Source organism: Amborella trichopoda, chromosome 12 (genome assembly GCF_054954075.1).
Source record: "Amborella trichopoda isolate Santa Cruz 75 chromosome 12, AtrichopodaSantaCruz75HAP2 v2.0, whole genome shotgun sequence".
Taxonomy (NCBI): domain Eukaryota; kingdom Viridiplantae; phylum Streptophyta; class Magnoliopsida; order Amborellales; family Amborellaceae; genus Amborella; species Amborella trichopoda.
The window spans coordinates 11920150-11941101 of record NC_142347.1 but is presented as its reverse complement, the minus strand read 5'-3'; the positions used below and the strand labels follow the sequence as shown (position 1 = coordinate 11941101).

At 39.7% G+C, this 20952-nt stretch overlaps 1 pseudogene; it reads left to right on the top strand.

The window, feature by feature from the left end:
• The first annotated feature begins 10465 nt into the window (after positions 1-10465).
• On the top strand, positions 10466-12157 carry LOC105421809 (pentatricopeptide repeat-containing protein At5g66520 pseudogene; annotated as a pseudogene).
• Positions 12158-20952: the final 8795 nt, after the last annotated feature.

The following is a 20952-nucleotide window of genomic DNA, read 5'->3' as shown; positions in this document are numbered from 1 at the left end:
AGTCGCCCCTTTGAAAGAATAGAACCCCTTTTGAAACCCAATTTTTAAAAAGCTCCCCACCTTCTCTCGCTCCAATTTTTTAAAATGAGTAAGAATGGCAATGAGCCCCCCTCCCACTTTTAAGTACCCATCCTCAAAAAGGTCCTTTCTACCTTTCCTCCATAACCCCCAACAATTCTTGTATCCCAGCCTAGTCCATGATCACTTTTTGGTCATTTCAAGAGAACTAAAAGGGCACTTGGAAAAGATATTTAGCCAAAAGACATCTTTGACCTTGAAGATGCTCCTTTAAACCAAAATTAGGGGAGGGGCAAAAGGGTCAACTAGGGCCAAATGGAGTCACGAAACTGGCATCAGGGAATGCAGAAAAATTTGCCAAACAGGCCCACCCGTCAGTCAAACCGGGCCTCCCGGGTCCCCTGAGGGCCCAACGAACCCTATTTTCTCTCTTCTCCCTTTTGATGCAAATGGGCCGGGCTGGGCCTTTGGCCTGAACCCGAGCCTCACCTCATGCCCTCTCTCATGCACGTATTTCCATGCATGTCTTCCTCTCCCCCCTTCATCACGAGCTAAGCCAGGCTCTAGCCCCGGGCCCAAGCCACGCACGTCACCTCTCACCTCCTCTCACACCGTGTGCGCCATTATCTCTCTTTCGCATGTGTGTGTGCGTACCTTCCCCCTTTTCACATATGTGAATATATATCTCCCGCTCTATTCCTCTTCATGCACTTTCCTTCTCTCTCACACGCACACACTTCTTTCTACACGTGCGTATTTATTTCTTTCCCCTCTCAACACCTTCTCATATACATTCTCGTTCATCTCAAACATTCTTACACTCTCTCTCCATTTCATCCCCGCTCCCAAATACCATCATACATCCCATTAGATGTCTACCCCAAGCTATCATACTCATGTACACCCTACAAATATCAAAACCACCATCCCCAGTGAGCCCAATCATCCCATGCTCACTCCGTGCATCCCCCATAAGAGCTCTTATCATTCCCAGTGAATCGTACCTCTCATACCATTCACCATCAACCCTTCATCATGCGGAAAGACTCGCTCCATTCACCAGTGAGTCGCACCTTCCATCACCATCCCAATCATCTCTCATGAAAACTCACTCCATTCCCCCAATGAGTCAAACCACCCCAAACTCACTTAATCCCTAGTGAACCCTAACCATGTTTTGAGCCTCATTTAAAATTACGATAAGCGCTACCACCTTGATTGCCCATCTTCACCTTCAAAATCATTGTTCACCTCCATCATCATCTATTACCCACAACCAGTTCCATTTATGTATATACAATAAATAGACATGAATGGGCATGGTCGTGAAACCATGGGTAAAAATGCTCAAAGAAAAAAACGGGCATAGTAAAGACCCGAAAGGGAAGCATGAGTAAAAATGACAGACGGACACGGTCAAGAAACTATGAGTAAGAGTGTTTTGCAAAAAGAATAAAACGGGCATGGTGAAAACCCTAAAGGGCACCATGAGTAATGGTCATGAAACAATGAGTAAGAGCGTTATGCAAACAAAGAAAAAAAGACCGGCACGGTGAAAACCTGAAAGGGCACCGTGAGTAAAAATAGAAAAGAAGGAGATCATGACCATGAAGTCATGGGTAAAAGAGCCCAATAAAAGAATGAATTCTACGGTGCCACTCCCCTTCTGTTTAGGTGAAATCCCAAAAGGACATATGTATCAATAAGCAGGTTGATGCAACGCTCGTCTCCATATACGGTTCAGCCGGCAATCCTGGCAAGAAAGCCCGGCAACGTGGGAATCAATACTTCCCCCCATAGGAGGTTACCCTGCTACTAGAACCAAAGAGAGCTTAAGAAAATTTCAACAGCATGGGTCAATCCATGAGAAGAACCAACAAGTGAGTAGAATCAACAAGATGGCAAGCCGAAACTCCATACTGACAGAATTCATTTTCAAGAAGTCACCAAAAATAAGAAAGTCATACCGACCAGCCGAAGATGCTCCCAAAAGGCAATTGACTGTCAAGCCAGACCAATACCTCCACTGATATCCAAGGTAGCAGTCTCGCCAAGGTTTCTTGTTGCTGATGGTCTAGACTTTTTCGGATGGCCAACAAAAAGCCCTGACTAGACCCGGTAAGACTAGGGCTTCTAGCCCCAAAGAGATCACCTCGCCAAAATCCCCACCTCTTGATGGTTCAGATTTTCAAGATGGCCAACAAAAAGCCCCTAACTTGATTCGATAAACTAGAGCCGAAAGAGGCACCCCACCTGTCAAACAAACTCCAAACCCTAGCATAGCAGTTCATACGCCCCATTAAGGGCCCCCGAATGTCTATCCAAGTACAAGCATCTCTTGAAGTGGGAAGAAAGCACTTAAGCAAGGCCCCCACCAGAAGACTAAAAATAAAGCCTGACTGATTGGGAAGGAAGCTCTTGAGCAAGACCCCTGACTACCAGACAAACCCAGAATTTGACTTATTGGGTCAACAAGCCCTTAAGCAAAGCCCCCAGTTGTTGGAACAAAAAAATAGGACTGCTGAGTGGGAAGAAAGCCCTTAGCAAGGCCCCTACAAGTAGTTCTTGTCTCGTCTCCCCCCAAAGTCTTGACACCCCTGGGTTTACAAGCCCTTCAACAAGGCCCCCAGTTTTCAAAGCACCTCGGTCATCCCCTAAGGAAGAATCTTGGTGTTGCTGGTCGTGCTGATGCTGGTGGCTAAGAAGAAAAATGAAAGCTGAAGGATCAATTTTGATTCTGAACGTTGTCCTTTTCGCTTCTCTCGAAGCACAACATTGGGCGGGACAAGTTGTTTTAGGGTATTTTTCAACACTTATATCCCCGATGTGAATACGAAAGAAGCCAATCACGACTTAGGCCCATGGGCATCCAAATGCCTACGGACCACGAAAGCACTATTGAAATAAACCCTGATCCAGAGCGAATTTTTGAAAGGCAATAGATGGGTCCCAAAAAGCATGTGGATGTAGCACTTGACTCTCTAAGAACACCCATCAAGTTTCGTCACGATCTAACGACGTTAGGGTTGATTAGAGACAAAACCAGTTTTCATGTTCAGCCTTTATCATGTTGAAAAATGCACTTTATAACTGCAGCCCTATCACCGGACCTTTAGAAGAACACCAGACCACTCCCATTGGATTCATAAGGTTTGAAAAGCCCTAAATATCAAATTTCAACTCATTCAGACACTTTTGGACCATCATGTGGCCAACTTGCCCAAAAAGGTTGGGTCGCACACTATTCTGGTGCACCCTTGGTAAACCAGTTTCCATTTATGGAAACTGTATAATATGATTTCAGGATCACCTTTTAAAGGTCATAACTTCTTCATCTTAAGCTGGATCAAGGAGGATCTTTGTCTCGTCGCCACGAACGATTTGATACGTGGCACGACCCATGACACAACCCGAGACGAAAGAAATCTTAGAGAGAATTTGGTTAAGACAAATCATGTTTTATAGATTTTTGTCAAGAAGAGATCCCTTCAATCAAGAGGTCATATCACGAAGCCCTGACCTCGGATCGACTTAAAAGCGAGTCTGTTGCGACCGTGACGTTGGGGGCTTCTATCCAAAGTAAACATCATACGTGATAAATGACCGAAAAGGTTGTATTTCAATGTTACAAGAAAGGGTATTTTTCGGCAATCGGAATCCAGATTCTGGCAACTTCCCCAATTCGGAAAGTGGTGGTCCGGTCATCAAATCGATCCATTGCTGTCACCAAACGACCGTGATGACTTCCCCATCGTTCCACGATGGAAAGATCAAACTAAAACACCAAGAAATGGACAAGATTAGATATCTAAGATCGTAAAATCCCCATCTTTTGACGGATTTCACCAAGAGCTCAATACTTTGATTATAGGATCAAAAGATATGTTAGAACGACCGCCTCACAGAGACCATCACTTTTGCGACATTCTTTTTGTCGAAAGGTTCCCAAAAAGATCGAAAATGGGCCCCGGATGACCACCATAGCCTATGACCCCTTTTTAGGGACCATTTTGTCATTTTTGAGATTGTGAGTAGGGGTAAAATAGTAATTTTGCCCCAAAAAAGGGATTCAAATTTAATTCATAGAAAATGTATTTTTTTTTTAGCAATTTTAGTTAGTTTTGAGCATCCACCCTTACTTCAAAAGGGGTGCTATAAAAGCATTTGTAACCCTAAATACAAAAAAGAGGAGATTAATGAGATTTGACCCCTAAGCTCAAGAATTCAATTAATTTTTTCCGTTGGTTTTGCAATATTTTTATGTACCCCTTTCATTCAAAGAGATAAGAAAAATATTTTTCAATAAGCCACTACCCCTAGAACTTCCTACTCCTCACTTGGAACTTCCCACTTCTCACTTGGAACTCTCCACTCCCAACCTAGCCTCTGGTTCGGTCCAAAAATCCCACTAGGTAACGCCTTACACTTTCTCTCTCTTCCTCTTTCTTTTTCTTTCTTCTCTATGTCTCTTTCTTCTCTCTTCCCTCTTTCCCCCCTCTCTCTCTCTCTCATGACCAAGTGGGTCGGCAGCTAGACCGTCGGCCCACTACTCTCTCTCTCTTCTCTAGCTTCCTCCTTTCTCTTCCTCTTTCTTTCTCATTCTTCTCTCTCTTCTCTACCTTTCTCTCTCACCCTTTCTCTCTATCTTCTTCTTTCTTTCTATCTCTTCTCTCTCTCTCTCTCTCTTTCTTCTCTCTTCCCTCTTTCTCCTTCTCTCTCACTCTCTCATGGCCAATCCGTCGGCCCACCACTCTCTTTCTCTCTCTCTTCTCTTCCCCCTTTCTTTCTCTTCCTCTTTCTTCTCTCTCTTTCTTTTTCTTTCTTCTCTCTCTTTATCTTTCTCTCTCTTCCTCTTTCTTTCTCTATCTTCTCTCACTCTCTCTTTCTTCTCTCCTCCCTCTTTTTGTTTCTCTCTCTTTTACGGCCATGGGATCGACGACCTCTCTCTCCCCCTCTTTCTTTCTCTTCCTCTTTTTTTTCTTTCTTCTCTCTCCCTCTTTGTCCCTCTACCTCTTTCTTTCTCTTTCTTCTCTCTTCCCTCCTCTCTCTCTCTCACATGGCCAAGCTGGCCGGCGGCTAATCCATCGGCCCACCTTCTTTCTTCTCTTTCTTCTCTCTCTCTTTCCCTTCGTTTCTCTCTCACCCTCACTCTCTCGGTTTGCCTCTCTTTTCTTTCTCTCACACTCTCTCTTTCTTCTCTCATGCTTCCTCTCTTTCTCACTCTCTCTCCCATGGCCAAGCAGGCATGTGGCCATCTTCTTTCTTCCTTCTTCTCTTTCTTCTCTCTCTCTTTCTTTTCCTTTCTCTCTCACCCTCACTCTCTCGGTTTCCCTCACTTTTCTTTTTCCCTCTTTCTTCTCTCTTCCCTCCTCTTTCCCTCACTTTTCTTTTTCCCTCTTTCTTCTCTCTTCCCTCCTCTTTCTCTCACTCTCTTTCACACTCCTAAGCGGGCTAACAACCTCTTTTTTCTCTCTCTTCTCTCTTCTTTCTCTCTCCCTCTCTCTCTTTCTTTCTCATTTTTTCTTTTCCTTCTCTCTCTCTTCTTTCCTTCTCGATTCCACTCAATCTCCTTAAGCATAATCGAGCTGGAGGCCTAGCTCTCTTTTTCCCTCACTCTTTTCTCCTCTCCCTTGGCTTCTCTTTCTTCTTTTTCTCTCTTGTATAAGCTAGCGGCTCCCCTCCTTTTCCCTCTCTTTCTTCTCACTCCCTCTCTCTATAATGAGCCGACGGCTAAGCCATCGGCTCACTCCTCCCCTCCTTTTCCCTCTCTTTCTTCTCACTCTCTCTCTTGCTCCCTCACTCTCATTCTCTCTTCTCTCTCTCTATCCCTCTCTCCTCTTCTCGGTCTCTCTCTATCGATCTCTCTCTCTTCCTCTCAAGTTTCTCTCTCTCTCCCCTTCTCTCGGTCTCTCTCTCTTGCTCTCTCTCTTCCTCTCTGTTCTCTCTCCCCTCCTCTCGGTCTCTCTCTCCCCCTCCTCTCGATCTATCTCTCCTGGTCTCTTTCTCTCTCTTGCTCCCTCTCTCTCATTCTATCTCTTCATCTCGGTTTTCTCTCCCCTCCTATCGATCTATCTCTCCTTGTCTCTTTCTCTCTATTGCTCCCTCTCTCTCTCGATCTCTTCCTCTTGCTCTCTCGTTTTCCTCTCTCTCTTTCTTCCTCTCGGCCTCTCTCTCATTTCCTCTCGATTTCTCTCCCTCTCTTTCTCTCTCCTCTCCTCAATTCCTCTCTTTTCCTCTCTCATTTTCATTTTTTCTTTCATCTTCTCGGTCTCTCTCTCTTTTTTCAGTCTTTCTTGCTTTCACTCTCTCTCTATATCCTCTTCTCGGTCTCTCTCACTTTCTCCCTCTCGTTTTCACTCTCTCTTTCTCTTCCTCTCGGTCTCTCTCTTGGTCTCATTCGCTCTCTCTCTTGCTCTCTCCTCATTTTCTTTCCCTCGTTTTTTCTATCTTTCTTCTCACTTTCTCTCTCTCTAACGAGCCGGTGGCTAAGCTGCCGGCCCACAACTCCCCACCTTCTACACCTTCTTTCTTCTCTCTCTCCCATCTCTTATGAAACTCCTCCTTCTTTCTTCTTCTTCTTCAACCCCCACACTATCTCTTCTATCATCATCACACCCATACTATTTTGTTATATTTATTTATTTATTTGTTTGCCTATATGAGACCGTTTGACAAGTGGCGTTGAAAGGCTGTCAAACCGACAAACAATCTTGTACCATACCATCTTTTCATATATATATATATAATGGCAAGTCAAGATCTTTTGACCCTCTTGTCTGGCAACCTTATGTGTGAGTATTCATAAGCCGTAGAGTGCGAGCAAGGAGGTTAAAGCAGAACCAGCCTCAGGCTAGGGGGCTTTCCGTCGTGATCTAAGAGAGCGTCCACGAACGCCCGAGTGTGTCACGAACCCTCCGTAACTTCACACCCCATGGTCCTCTCTCATTAGTTGGCACCTATCTGCACGTGCACCTCACGCACCGTAGTTCCTAAGAGAGCAATCTCAAGCCAGACCTAAATCCAAGTCCCTGTGCGATCATCCGATCCGATGAGATCGAGGCCCAACCAATAATATGTTGACTTTTTATTTTTTGAACTTGTTTCCTATTTAACTCTCCAATTTGGTGGTCTGACATTTGAAACGCCCAAGGCACAAAAACTAATGTATTTAGATGTTTCCAAAATCCAATTGTCGAACCTCCGTTTGGGTGGTCTGAAAGTTTAACTTTTGGAATGATTAAAAAAAACAAATGTTGGATAGTAGGAAAGCTCAACTTTCAAACAGTTCATATGCATTAGATTTTTATTTTATTTTTTACTTTCTTTTTGTGCTTTGGGCGGCTTGAACTTAGACTTTCAAACAACTCATGTTCATAGTTCAGGGAGTTCAAAAGGTGAACTTGTAAACCACCTAAATATATCTATTAGTTAGACTTTTGAACTAGGGTAAAATAGAAATAAAAAATTTCAAAAACGTAGGGCCTCAATATAATATGATCCAAAACATGGAGATGCATTAATAAATTCCTTTGGATCTTTCTATATAATATGTGCATTTACATGATTACACTATTCGAACAAGTATGTATGATGTACTCCCAAATAAATATCCAGAATATTATTGATAGTTAATTTTCGAAATCAAGTTGTAAATGTGAATTATGAAACTTTGATATTGTTTTAAAACAAATACATATAATATCTCTCACATTCTTTTTCTCTCTATTTGTCTGTCTTGTTACTTCTCCTTGAAGATTTACTCTCTCTTGTTATTTTTCATTGAAGATTTACTTGCTCAGGGCATTGATGGGGGCCAAATGACGAACTACTTTGTTATTGTTTTTTACAAACTAAATAATCCACAAAATGGCTCCAAATCATGGTTTGGGGTAGCATCCAAACATACCCTTAATTTTTAGCTCTTTAAGTTATATAGAGACAAATTTCTTTTATTTTAGGATTTTATTTTATTTTTCTAATATTAACTTGGGACGGTTGGGAGTTAAGGGTGGTAAAGGCGCTGGCCTAGGCTAGCCCAAGCCTTGTTTGCGACCTAGAGGGCTAGCTCTAGCCATGACGTCAACGGCGCCCTAGCCCAGCTCTACTCTTGGGCTAGGTAGCATGACCAGTTAACTGGGCTAATAATATTAAAATTTTTGTTTTTAAAAATAATAAAAAGAGAGACAAAAAAATGATAGGATTAGCGTTGGGCGAAGCCACACCCCTAGCCTTGGTCCAACTAGCCTAGATATTAGGCCTAAAAATTTGGCCCGGCCTAGTCATCAGGCCAACTTTATTGGCTTAAGTGGGAATGGAGCTCTTGTTTTTTTTGACAATTTCATTTATTTATTAATAATCAAAGAGTTACATTGTGAGTAATAGATAATAAATCAAATTATAATGGTCCATGATTAACTTCAAACCCCGAATGCGTAACTCCTTGCTTAGCCAATTAATTTGCTTCTTTGTAAAGATAAACAAAAGAAATATTGAAGCTTTCAATAAGGTTTAAAATCCTCATCCAATGTGATCTAAGCGTCCAGTGGGTTTTCTGCTCACACGAGTACCGACTAATAATGTTTTGTGAGCTTCTATCTATAAAAATTTTATTAAGAGATTGTCGAAACTATTTATCTTTTGTACATGGAGGTCTCAATATTCCCACTCTTTAAATGTCAAATTGGATAGCTTGGAGTGAGTCACGAAATCCGAAAATATTTTTAAAACTTTTCATATTCTGTGACACTCTTGCAACCGCTCATTTTAAAATTTAAGGGACAAGAATGATTGTGACCACCACGTACAAAAGATAAATGATCTTTTATTGATCTTGCTTTGAAGAAAGACTCTGACCTTGTAGCACTACATTTATTCGGCTTTATTTAGAGATACATTATCAGATGGACCTGAAAAGGATAGAAATATTTGCTCTTGGTGATTTCTAATTAATCCTCGAACTCCAGCCCGACTTGGATGGATTCTTAAAAAAAGTTCTACGAAAGAACAAAACGAGATAATCCCAGCTCCTTAAAATTCTTCATTTTGAAACACTCGACGTTTCCTAGACTCCAAGTGGAGATGCATTTGGAAATACCAGAACATTCTTTATGAATTGTCATCCAACAAAAAGAGTAACTATATTTTGATAATTCCCCATCCAATACATTTTCATCAAAGACACTTATATTTCTTTCTTTTCACATTTTTTAAAGAAAGTATACTTTCAATTCTTTATGAATCATATTTCCCACACTAGGAAGATAAGGGAGATGTAAATGTTTCATGATATCGCTATTATCTTCCCAGTGATTGTAGCTAACCTTGACCCATATACCAAGAGACCCATTTCCCTAATTTTTGAATTTAAATTATAGGAGACCAGAGTTTTAAACTCCGGCAATTTTTTTGACCGGATTGCTGATTTGGATACGTATCACTTGAGGCCAAACGGACTTAGAGATGGTATGGGTCTTGGTCTAGTTCACCCCAAAACCCCTTGCTCTTATATATATTATTTTTCTTTTTTAGGTTTGTCTAATATATTTTTGGATCCCTTTAAATCTCTACCAAGTAAATTTGTATTTTGAATTTATTTTATATTATTTATTTGAAATATACTTTTCAAATCACTAATTCGGGCTAATATAGACCATATCCTGCCGATCCAATAATTTGACACGAAATTTTTGACAAATAATCTGTTCATCCTATCATAAAAAAAATAGTGGTAGGTTTTTATACCTCTTTATGAGGGCCCTACATTCCATAAGAATTGATGGTGGTGCAAGTTGGTGAGGATGATCGGATTTGATTATATAACATTCATGGTTATACTTCGACATTGAGCCTTCATATCCATTATTCGCTCTAGTTAAATGATCAATATGTAAAGGGTGTGGTTTCTATAAGGTTGCAACCTTAAACAATCCAATTAAGGTGCAGCTCTAAATCTTATGATAACATATGATTTTGGTGTAAAAACTTCTTAAGATTATTTAAAAATTTATTTTCATATCTAATTATAAAATTTAAAATTTAAAAAATAGTTAAAATCAAGTAGATCTATAAACAAATGAAAATATTAAAAATGGATGGTCTAGATATTGCAAGATGTACTATTTTTTGGGATTGAAAATCTTTTTTGTTTTTATTTTTATATTTCTACATCTGGATGGATGGGAGGATGATTTTTCCAGCTTTAAAACAATCTTTTCTAATGAATTTTTGTGGTTTGTTCTACATTTTAGGTTGCAACCTTGTATTAACTTTTTCCTATCTAAATGGCCATCAGGAGAGAGAGAGGCCAGTTTTTTTTTTTTATCATCAGCGAGAGAAAGGAGAGAGTAGTTCTATTTATTAACTGCTGTCCATGGCCACCTCCACATTATCACGTCCCGTGGTAGTGGCGCCACCCTCGCCAGCCAACCTCCCAAACCTGTGCACCACCATGAGGGACCTCCAACAGCTCCATGCCCACTTGCTCAAGACCGGCCAAGCCCAATCCACCTACCCAGCCAGCAAGCTCATCCAATTCTGTGCTCTCTCCCCCAGTGGCTCCATGGCGTATGCCCAGCGCCTCCTCCCTGCCATCGAAAGCCCGGACACCTTCACTTTCAACACCATGATTCGAGGCTACACTAAAACTGGGGCCCCTAAACAAGCTCTCCTCTTCTTTGTCTACATGATCGAGATCGCCCACCCACCTAACACACACACATTTCCGTTTGTTTTAAAGGCTTGCGCCCACGTCGAGGAACTGAAACTCGGCCAATCTCTACATGCGCATGTTGTAAAATTAGGGTTTTTAGCTGATATGCACATACAAACCGCTTTGGTGAGCCTCTACTCGGTTTGCAGCGACCTAGAAGCCGCTCAGAGAGTGTTTGATAGAATAACTCACCGAACTGTTGCCTCTTGGAATAGCATGATTTCCGGATATGTTAAGGGGAACCTACCTAAAAGGGCATTCGAGGCATGTGATGAGATGTTGCAAGTGGCCGCTGAGCCTGATGAGGTCACTGTGGCTAGCCTCCTTTGTGCTTGTGCCGACACAGGCGCACTTGGCCTCGGCCGGTGGCTCCATGATTACATAGCAAAGAAGGGGATAAAGCTCGATGCCATCGTGGGCACGGCCCTCATTGACATGTACGCCAAGTGCGGTAGTATAGAGCGCGCAGAAGAGGTCTTCGGTATAATGCATGAGAAGAATGTTTTAACCTGGACTGCCATGATGTGGGGTCTCGCAATGTGTGACCGTGGTGAATCATCTTTGGGATTCTTTTATCAAATGTTGGAGACAACTGACATAAAACCTGATGCGGTCACCTTCGTTACCGTGCTCTCTGCATGTAGTCATACAGGATTAGTTGATGAGGGCCGCAGGCTCTTCGCCTGTATGACTCGAGACTTTGGGATTGAACCAAGGGTTGAGCACTTTGGATGCATGGTCGACCTCTTCAGTCGAGCTGGGTTGGTTGATGAGGCCTTGAAATTGATGGAAAGCATGCCACTTGAGCCTGATGCTGCTCTACTCGGTTCTATACTGAGTGCGTGTAGTAGGAGTCCAGGGCATGTTGAGCTTGCAGAGAGTGTAGCAAGTCCTCTTCTCGCACTAGAGCCTGATAATGAGGCGACCTATGTGCTTCTCTCTAACATCTATGCCTCTGAGAATCGATGGGATGATGTTGTGAGGGTTAGGAAACGGATGAAAGCGAGAGGAATGACAAAGACACCTGGTTCTAGCCTCATTGAGGTGGGCGGCCAAGTTTACGAATTCATTGCGGGAGATAAACGCCATCCTCTTTCCAATGACATACACAAAATGGTCGAGGAGATCGAAAGAAAGGTAAAGGAGATGGGCTATGTGATGGATATCTCTGAGGTTTTTCTAGATTTGGATGGGGACATGAAGAAGGAAGTGTTGTTGCATCACAGTGAGAAGTTGGCTGTTGCTTTTGGGCTCATCAGCATGAATTCTTCTGAACCTATTCGAATCTCAAAGAACCTTCGGATATGTGGTGACTGCCACTCGATGCTGAAGATGGTGTCGATGGTGTATAGTCGGGAGTTAATCGTGCGCGACAGGAGCCGATTCCATCGGTTTCGAGAGGGTTCTTGTAGCTGTGGAGATTTTTGGTAGGTCTTTACCTGAGCTATTTCACTTTAGTTGTAGACTGTAATGTAACAATTTGTTTAGTAATTAAAGAAAGGTCGGGAAATGGGTTCCTCTTCATGACCATCGCTTAGTGTTTTGCTTCCTGTTAAGAGAACAGAGACATGTTTTGGGGTACATTACATTTGCATACCTTACCTTGTTTCCAATAACTCATGGTTCCTGAAACAGGATCACGTGCAAAAGGATAAAGTTCAGGGTTCGTTTGTTTAGTGGGATGAGAAAGTTGTTTTATATTTGTTGGGAAAGAGCTAAACTATTGCCTTTTCATATTTGTTTTGGGGAAAGCTATAAGCCTATAATAATTATAGTTGGTGGGGAAGTGCTTTGTTAGCTTTTTTGTTGATTTTTGAGAAAGCGACTTTCTATTTAGTAGAAAAGTTAATATAAGTCTTCAAATATTGAAGTAAGGGGCACCTCAAAAATCCTCCTGAAGAGAGTATTCCGATACCGTAAAAACTATAGATTAAACATGTTGATCTTAAGATTTATGGATATGAAGAAAAAAAGAATTTCAAGTGCCAAATATAGTGTATCCTCTAACAAGTTCTCTTGACTGTCAATTTTCAAGATTTTCCAATTATTTATAGATCCACTAGATCTATATTATTATTAGAATGTTAAATTTTATTACTAGAAATACAAATAGATTATCAAGTTATAATTAACTTTTTGACAAGGAAATTACATCTCCAAAAAAAATTTAGATGTGCGTCCTCCTTCTACAGTTTAAGGAGGGCACATTATATAAACCCCATCCCTATTTATTTGGGTATTAAAGCACTTTTCCAAACTCACAAGAAACTTCTCTCGGTGAGAAAACTTTCGTAAGACCCTTGGAAAGTGTTTTCACATGAAAGAAACCCACCCTAAAAGCTTGGCCCACACTTGGAACCGAGTTTACCACGGTGTGATATCCACCGCGTTAGAATCCAAGGTGAAACCGTAATGGAGGCAACAAAAGTATGTTTTAAGATGTTTGGTAGCTGCCCTATGTTCCTCCTCATGCATTCACCATGTTTTAAGGCGAAAATATTTTTAAGGGCTAGCTTAAACAGGCCCTAAAAAAGGTAGGCATGAGCCGCAAACCGTGGCCCAAAGGCTGGGATTGGGCCAGTATCAGCCGGGCCTGCCCCCTTTTTTTCTTGCTTTTTCTTTTCATATTTCTTCGTAGGGGGACATGGCCATGCCCAGAGTAGGCCAGCCCAGGCTGGGTCTGTTGCCTCCCTTACTATTTCTCTGCTACATTGATCATTTACAATTTTTCCATTCATTTCATTCTCAAATGCCGCAGAAAATCTCTCATGCTGAAGCATGTACCCTATGGTTAATGTCTCCAAGTAAAAATGCGACCCTTAGCTGTTCCTTACCTCAAATTATGACCTAAATAAGGAACCACTAGCAAAACGTTCAACTTTGTAGCGCCCCAAAATGCTTACATGTAAGTATTGCAGAAACGGGATATCTCTCTTGTTTTTTTTTTTTTTGTAGTGGGCGAGGCAGTCTCTTACCTATTTTTTCAATAGATCGAGAAGTTACATTTTAAAGGTGTTATAATTGGGGTTGTCAGCGGTAGGCATGGATACCATGATGTGATAACTGGGTGTAGGGATGCTACCATCACGACCTTTCCTCGTAACCTGGATCTATGAGGTGGATTTTCCACTCCACATAATTGTGTCGGATTGCCAAATTTTCGATCTGGATGGGTTTGAATGGGTGATTCAAAAAAATATTGAAAAATAAATAAATATAAAAACTACAATAGGGATTTATGTGGGTGGGTTGGGTGGGGGACCTAAAAGAAAATTAGATAAGTTTAAAAAATAAAAAACACGTGCAGGCAGGGGACTGGGTGGGTATCATACCTACCTGAACGTGGTTAAGCTCTGGCCCATTCCTGATCCCAATTGGCTCCAGTGACATCTGCCCGGTCTTGATTGTAACTTGGTAATAGTTTGTAGACATGAACTCAAAACTAGAGATACGGCATGCAATGAACTATTGGTAATAATTTGTCCACCCTAGCACATGGGAATAATCTACGAGCAGATTCACGTAAAACAGTTTAGGGAAAAAAAATAAAAATAGACAAAATTACATATAGACATTATTTCCACCCCTTTATTACCAAATGAGACCCTTTTTTTGGTCAAATTACAACGAGCAACCCTTCGCTCGGCGGCCCCCCTTTTTTTTTTTTCACAACTGCCTGTCTGTCCGGCGATGACAACATTGGATAGGAAGGTTTTCACACATGTTTTCAAATATTCTTTTATAAAGTGCATACAATGTGCTTAGAGAGCACATTGTGCCTATACTGCCTCGGCCAAAACAGCTAGCTACATTGATTTTTTTTTTCTAAAATCTTGGGAACCATATAATAATTACTAGATTATTTTATGAGAAAAATTTGAATTTTGAGTTTTGTGACAATTAGACATTGCCATCCAAAAATTGGACAGTATCTACTCAATCTTGAGGCAATATTTTTTTTTTCAAGTACGTAAGAAATTATTTTGCTAAGATTATTATATGGCTTACAGAGATTATATACCCAAAATTCGAGATCTAAAAAGTATCTTTGACATGTATTTTGCTTGCCGGACTAAATAGATAGTATACTCCAATGAGAGTAAATATTGGCGGATAAGAGCAATTGCAAAGAAAAAAAATGGCTGTCGACGGGGGTACTTGTTATATTTTTGGCAAAAAATGCAGTGGGTTAGAAATAATTGTTGGGTTTGATGATAGCTAAATCACCATAATTATATTTTTTTTTAAAGATTAAGGTATTATGGAAAATTAAAAATTGACTTTATTGAGAAGCAAGAAAGTGATATCTTTATAAGATAGTGAAGGAGGACATAATACCCATCTTTTTGAGGGTTACCCCTTTGGAGATTATGGGAATGGATCTCCAATATAGAGATGGGTCTTCAAGAGAAAGACACGGCCTCTGAGAGAGATGCGGTATTCCCATAAGTTTTGGGTTGGTTAACTTTCACTTTTAGAGAGAGAAAATCTCTATATTTCTCACGAAGTTATCTTTCCGATATCGGTATTGCGATGGGAAAGAGGATGTGGATCGACGGTGTTGTTCAGTCGAGAGAGCGGGTTTAGAGGGGAAGATCGGTGATGGCCTTTTTTTTATCGATGGTTAGAGATAGGTATTGTCTCTTGTAATCTAAAACTCTAATCTTCATTGTGATAGTGAATTTCTTGTTGCCGAGGCCATGGATGTAGCCTTATGGGTTGAACCATGTAAATCTTGTGTTGTTGTGGTGTGCCTTTTGTGTTTGCTTTATTTTTCGCAATCGATTTATAGTTGTGTTGATCTTCTTCGTATTTAGCCAATCATATGCACGATCTTGGGTGGGATCTCGAAATTTGAGATTCCCAATTCCATAAGCAAGAAGCTCCTGAGAACCCTACAATAATACCCGTGCGTAGCAAAAGATGAACTAATTTACCAACAAACGTGGACAAGGAGGTCAGACGAGATATAAAAGTAACAATAGCATTCATGCAGTTAGTCTGCTCATTAAGTGTTTATAACTTGAGTATCAACCAATATTGCCCTATCCTAGTGAATTAGGTCCAAAACTTATAATTAATGGTGCTAATTATATGAGGACCTTAAACCATGGTGCACCTCCAAACTCTATCAGGAGATGTAGTTCGTTGGAACTCTTATGACGGCTTGAAATTTGCCTCTACCTCTGGTTCTGGAAGTTCTTGAGAGCGGATGGTTCAGATTTACAAGATGCAATATTTAAGACTCAAGATTCTTTTTCCATTACGGTATTTCTTGAGATCGAGATGATTCTGGAAGTTCTTGAGAGCGGATGGTTCAGATTTACAAGATGCAATATTTAAGACTCAAGATTCTTTTTTCATTACGGTATTTCTTGAGATCGAGATGATTAATTGAAAGTCTTCCAGCATTGGAACAACCTTTCTTCAATGGGGTTTTTAGGTGTACCTCATTTCTTTGGTATAAAAAAGGGAAAAAATTGTTTTCCGTGAGGTAAATATGGTTGTTGATGTTCTCACCTAGAGAGCAGCCACAACACCTGGCGCTACTATTTAGCATTGCCGACCGCTAGATTGTATTTCTTCTTTGTTATTTCAGGACCTAGCACAACTGCACTATTGTAGGGATTTAAGATAAAGAGAAAAGTTCATATAAGGTTGCAACCTTAAAATGTAGAATCACAGATGCGCCTCAAACATCTATCGGAAATGTTGTTTTAATGTTAAAAAAGCCCTTTAATCAATCATCTCGACATCGAGATCTATGAATATGAAAAAAAAAAGTTCTTGAATATCGGAAATAGTGCATATTGCAACACATTATCTAAACCGTCTATTTTCAAGATTTTCATATATTTATAGATCTACTTGATTTTAACATTTTTGGAATTTAAATGTTCTAATTAGGTATGAAAATAGATTTTAAGATAATACTAAGAATTTTTTACAACAAAATTACATGTTATGATAAAATTTTAAGGTGCGCCTTAATTGGATTGTTAGATTGCAACCTTATAGAAACAACACCCTAAGATAAATAAGTTACTTTTTTTCTTTTTAATTAATGAAAAAAAGAGTAGGGAGGCCTTCTCCTCCACTGATTTACCCAAAAAAAAGAAAAAAAAATAGAAATCAACAATAACATGATGAAGATTGTATTAAAGAAGTATAAAAAATACATGAGTGCAATAATTTAATAAAAAGAATGAAAGCAAAACATAATTTCTATTTAAAAAGAAATTCTACAATAATTTTGAAATAAGCACAACAATTTATATGATAGAAAAGTCAAATAGAAAACAGTGTAAAAGAAACAAAAAAGAGATGGCAAAAACATTATTTAGTCATTTGTAAATTAGTAATAACTATTTTTAAAACTTTAAAAATTCATACTATAAAATATAAATTTATTAATAAGCTCCAAAAGAAATAAAGAATTAAAAATTCATACTATAAAATATAAATTTATTAATAAGTTCCAAAAGAAATAAAGAATTAAAAATTCACACTATAAAATATAAATTTATTACTAAGTTCCAAAACAAATAACGCAAGATTTCTTTCTTTCTTATAGTGATTGAATGTTTAATCATCACTGGGGGTTCACAACTAATCATTTGGGAACTCAAAGGCCTAACCAACAAGTAGATGCACACTCCAAACTCGAAACATCCGTATCACTCCCCCTTAAAGTGCAAGTACCAGATGGGTCTCATAGTGGTGGATGATAGCCCCTGAAGCAGGACTTGATGGTAATGATGAAAGGTGGATATTCCTTGAACAATCAAAGGACTTATGATAAACTGTCATCGACTATATCCATCATGGGTATCTTTGCACTTAACCAATAGAACCCCGCTCTTTGAAGATAAGCTCCTAAATATACCAACCTTATCAAGGTGTTATACAAGAGATCTTCAAACGATATTCTCCTCTGTTTTCTCTTTGAAAATGAGACTAGCAAGTTCCAAAAGTGATAACATGTATCAATGTGGGCCAAAATTATAAGAAAGAATATGGTCCTTCGCTTATTGTTAGCTAACCAAAGTTTCAGATTCTATGTTATATGGTATCATGTGTGACTAATCTTTGGGGGTTTTACACATCAAGCCCCTTTGCATCCATGGTCACATCTTAGCCTTTCGCTCAACAGGCACGGGATATTATGAGTTCTAATTATCTAATTTCATCTGCCAGACACACGTGTTAGCTACGACGGATTATTTTTTGAAATGGGTCAAGGCCATACTGATTCGATGAGATAGACTTTGTTTGCCATCATATCATTAATAGGTTTTGGGTCATAGATATGATAATCCCCATATCAGAAGTTAATACATTGATCATCTGGTAAGCACATTTCACTTTGAGAGGAGATACTCGGCCATAAACAAGACCTTATGTGAAACCATCTGAAAAACAATCTCCAAATCTAGAAAGGATGCCAGAAATAATGTGTGTCTGTCGAACTACAACCATAACCCCCACAGAAAGTAGCTTCATAGTCCCCAGTTTATGTCAGTAAGGTTGTCTTCCCCTAGATATCTAGTTCACGTCAAGGGCTGCTTGAAGAAAAAGGAGATAAAATCTGCTTCTTAGAGCTCAAAATATCTGACAAAAAGCTCCTCCAAGCACTGTAGAACTTTGCCTCCAAGCACTGTAGAACTTTGAAGTGTACTAGGGCTCATACGTGCCATGCCATTAACAAAAAGGTCAAGATTTTGGTCACTATTTTAAAATGGCCCATTACAATGCATTTTCACTCAAAAGGAAAATTTGAAGCCAAATAAGAGAGAGAATTTTTTCTTATTGGATATATTTACTTAAGGGTAAAGAAGCCATGGCTGCTATATAAATGGTAATTATGTCAAAAGATACTTTGCATAACACCACATTGTATTGCAGGATCTTAAAATACATGTTATATCATATGTTGTCCCTTTCACACGATGTTAAATTGTGCGACATGTCATCTCAGCATTTTTGAAGTTTACAATAAACTATCCGTGTTGTATGGTGTGAAAGTACACATCCTTGTGATCCAAGCATTTTTTATTGCTTCCAATATGGTCGTCTGATTCAAACTCATCCTTGGCATATGAAAATACTCTGTATAAACTACGGTCCACGTTGCAAGATTATAAACTACTCAGTCCCCGTGCTTCCAATCCTTAGGACTCTAGTCCCTTGTGAGGCACATGCTTTGTCCCTATTACAAGATATTCAGCTTTGAGGTGTGTCAAAATAATATAGAAAAGAAAAAAAAGAACATAGTAAAGCAAAGATAAAGCAACATAAGATAAAGAAAAAGATGGATGTGACTAAATCCTGAAAGAGCATCATGAGTAAAAAGCATCAAATTTAAATAATTAAGGTACGGTGAAAACCTTCCATGGTGCCTACCTTATTGAACCCAGTGAAAATCCATTAGGGCACTGAGAATTCCTATTTTATTTTGAGCATTGGCCACCCATTTCACGTGGAAGTTGGAGTAAATTGATAAGACTTGGGATAAACCCGAGAGTAGTTGCCCATGCTTAATCTATAGCGAGTGGCATAGCAGGCCCAAAACATTATCTAGTAATCTGATGACATTGAATTGTTGGCATTGGTACTAAAAGGAATTACACAAATGGGTCCTAGTCGCATGACCTTTAAAGGCATTGCACATACATTGGTCCTAATTGCATTACTTTAAATGGGTATTTCAAATGTATTGGACCTAGTGGCATGATCAGTCCTAGTCTTATGACCCCAAATGGCATTAAACATATTTGCACTCTAACAAAAAAGGAAGGACATAAAAAGAAAATACAATAAATAAAAAAAATAAAGAAGACTAACGTGGTGAAAATCTGAATGGCTGTTATGTGTAAAAATTTCAATAAGTTGTTCAGTGGTGAAAGTAGGGTCCAAATTCCTTAAGGACACCTCCAACCATACTTCATGTTTGGTGGTACGATCATTTTTGCACCATTAGATGATCTGTGTTGGTTTGGAAAACTAAGTGAATGGAGAATAATCTTTATCATATGAGCCTCTGATAAAACAGATAAGGGCGAATATTTGCTTTTTGCTTGCATTATGCAAGAAGCAATATCTAGGCTAGCGCGAAAGACGTTGCACTAACGTGCATCTATTTTTTCTACGAGAAGCAACAGCTAGCCTAGTACGAAACCCATTGTGCTAACACGCATCCATTATCTTGCAAGAAGCAATGATTAGCCTAGCGTGAAAGCCGTTGCGCTAACACACATAAGTTTTCTTGCAAGAAGCAATGACTACCCTAGTGCGAAAGCCATTGTGCTAACGCACATCCGTTTTCTTGCAAGAAGCAATGACTAGCCTAGCACGAAAACCGTTTATTGTGCTAACGCGCATCAGTTTTCTTGCAAGAAGCAACAACTAGCCTAGCACGAACCAGTTGCATTAATGCGCATCCATTTTCTTTTAGTTTAGCGTGAAAGACATTGCACTAATGTGCATCCGTATTCTTGCAAGAAGCAACGGCTTGCCTAGAACGAAAGTTGTTGCAATAACACACATCCGTTTTCTTGCTTGCATTCGTTGGTTTGCTTTTTTACCGTGTAGATTTCTTGCACTCACATGCATCACATCGTCTTGATTTCTTCTCTTTCCTTGCGATGAGCCTTAGCATTAGTATGACTTCATTGATGAAAAAGTCTTTCAAACGACAAAGTCTTTGCCTTGTTGTTAGCTTTGCTTTTGAGTGCTTTGCTTTGGTCTTTGCTTTAGGATCGACAAATCTTGTACCAAAATATCCAAGGAAAATCACAAACAAAAACTCATTGGCACCAAGCGTGAGGTAATTCTAGACGTTGATCCACTACGAGATAACAAAAGGTGATTGAACATGTGTTTTTCAAAATAAAAGGGAAAACTCTTAGATTTGTTTGCTTTGTCGGAGGGATGAACCTGCGATATTCATCATGTGTTTCGGAAAGCAAATAGAGTGGCTGACTCATTAGCTAACTTGGGAGTAGAAGGTTACGAATTACATTTTTGATGCCTGAATGTAATTGAGCTATGAGGTATAAAAGGACTGAGGGCTTCCCTTTAGCTCGCATAATAAGTCTACCCTCCTTTCTTTCCCTTTGGTCAGTCAACCATTTCCTTCTCTACCCTCTATTGATTGTCTGATAGGCGATAGACTTCCACTACTGACTTAAGCACTCAGATAGTCCTAAAGTCTGATGCTTTAGTAG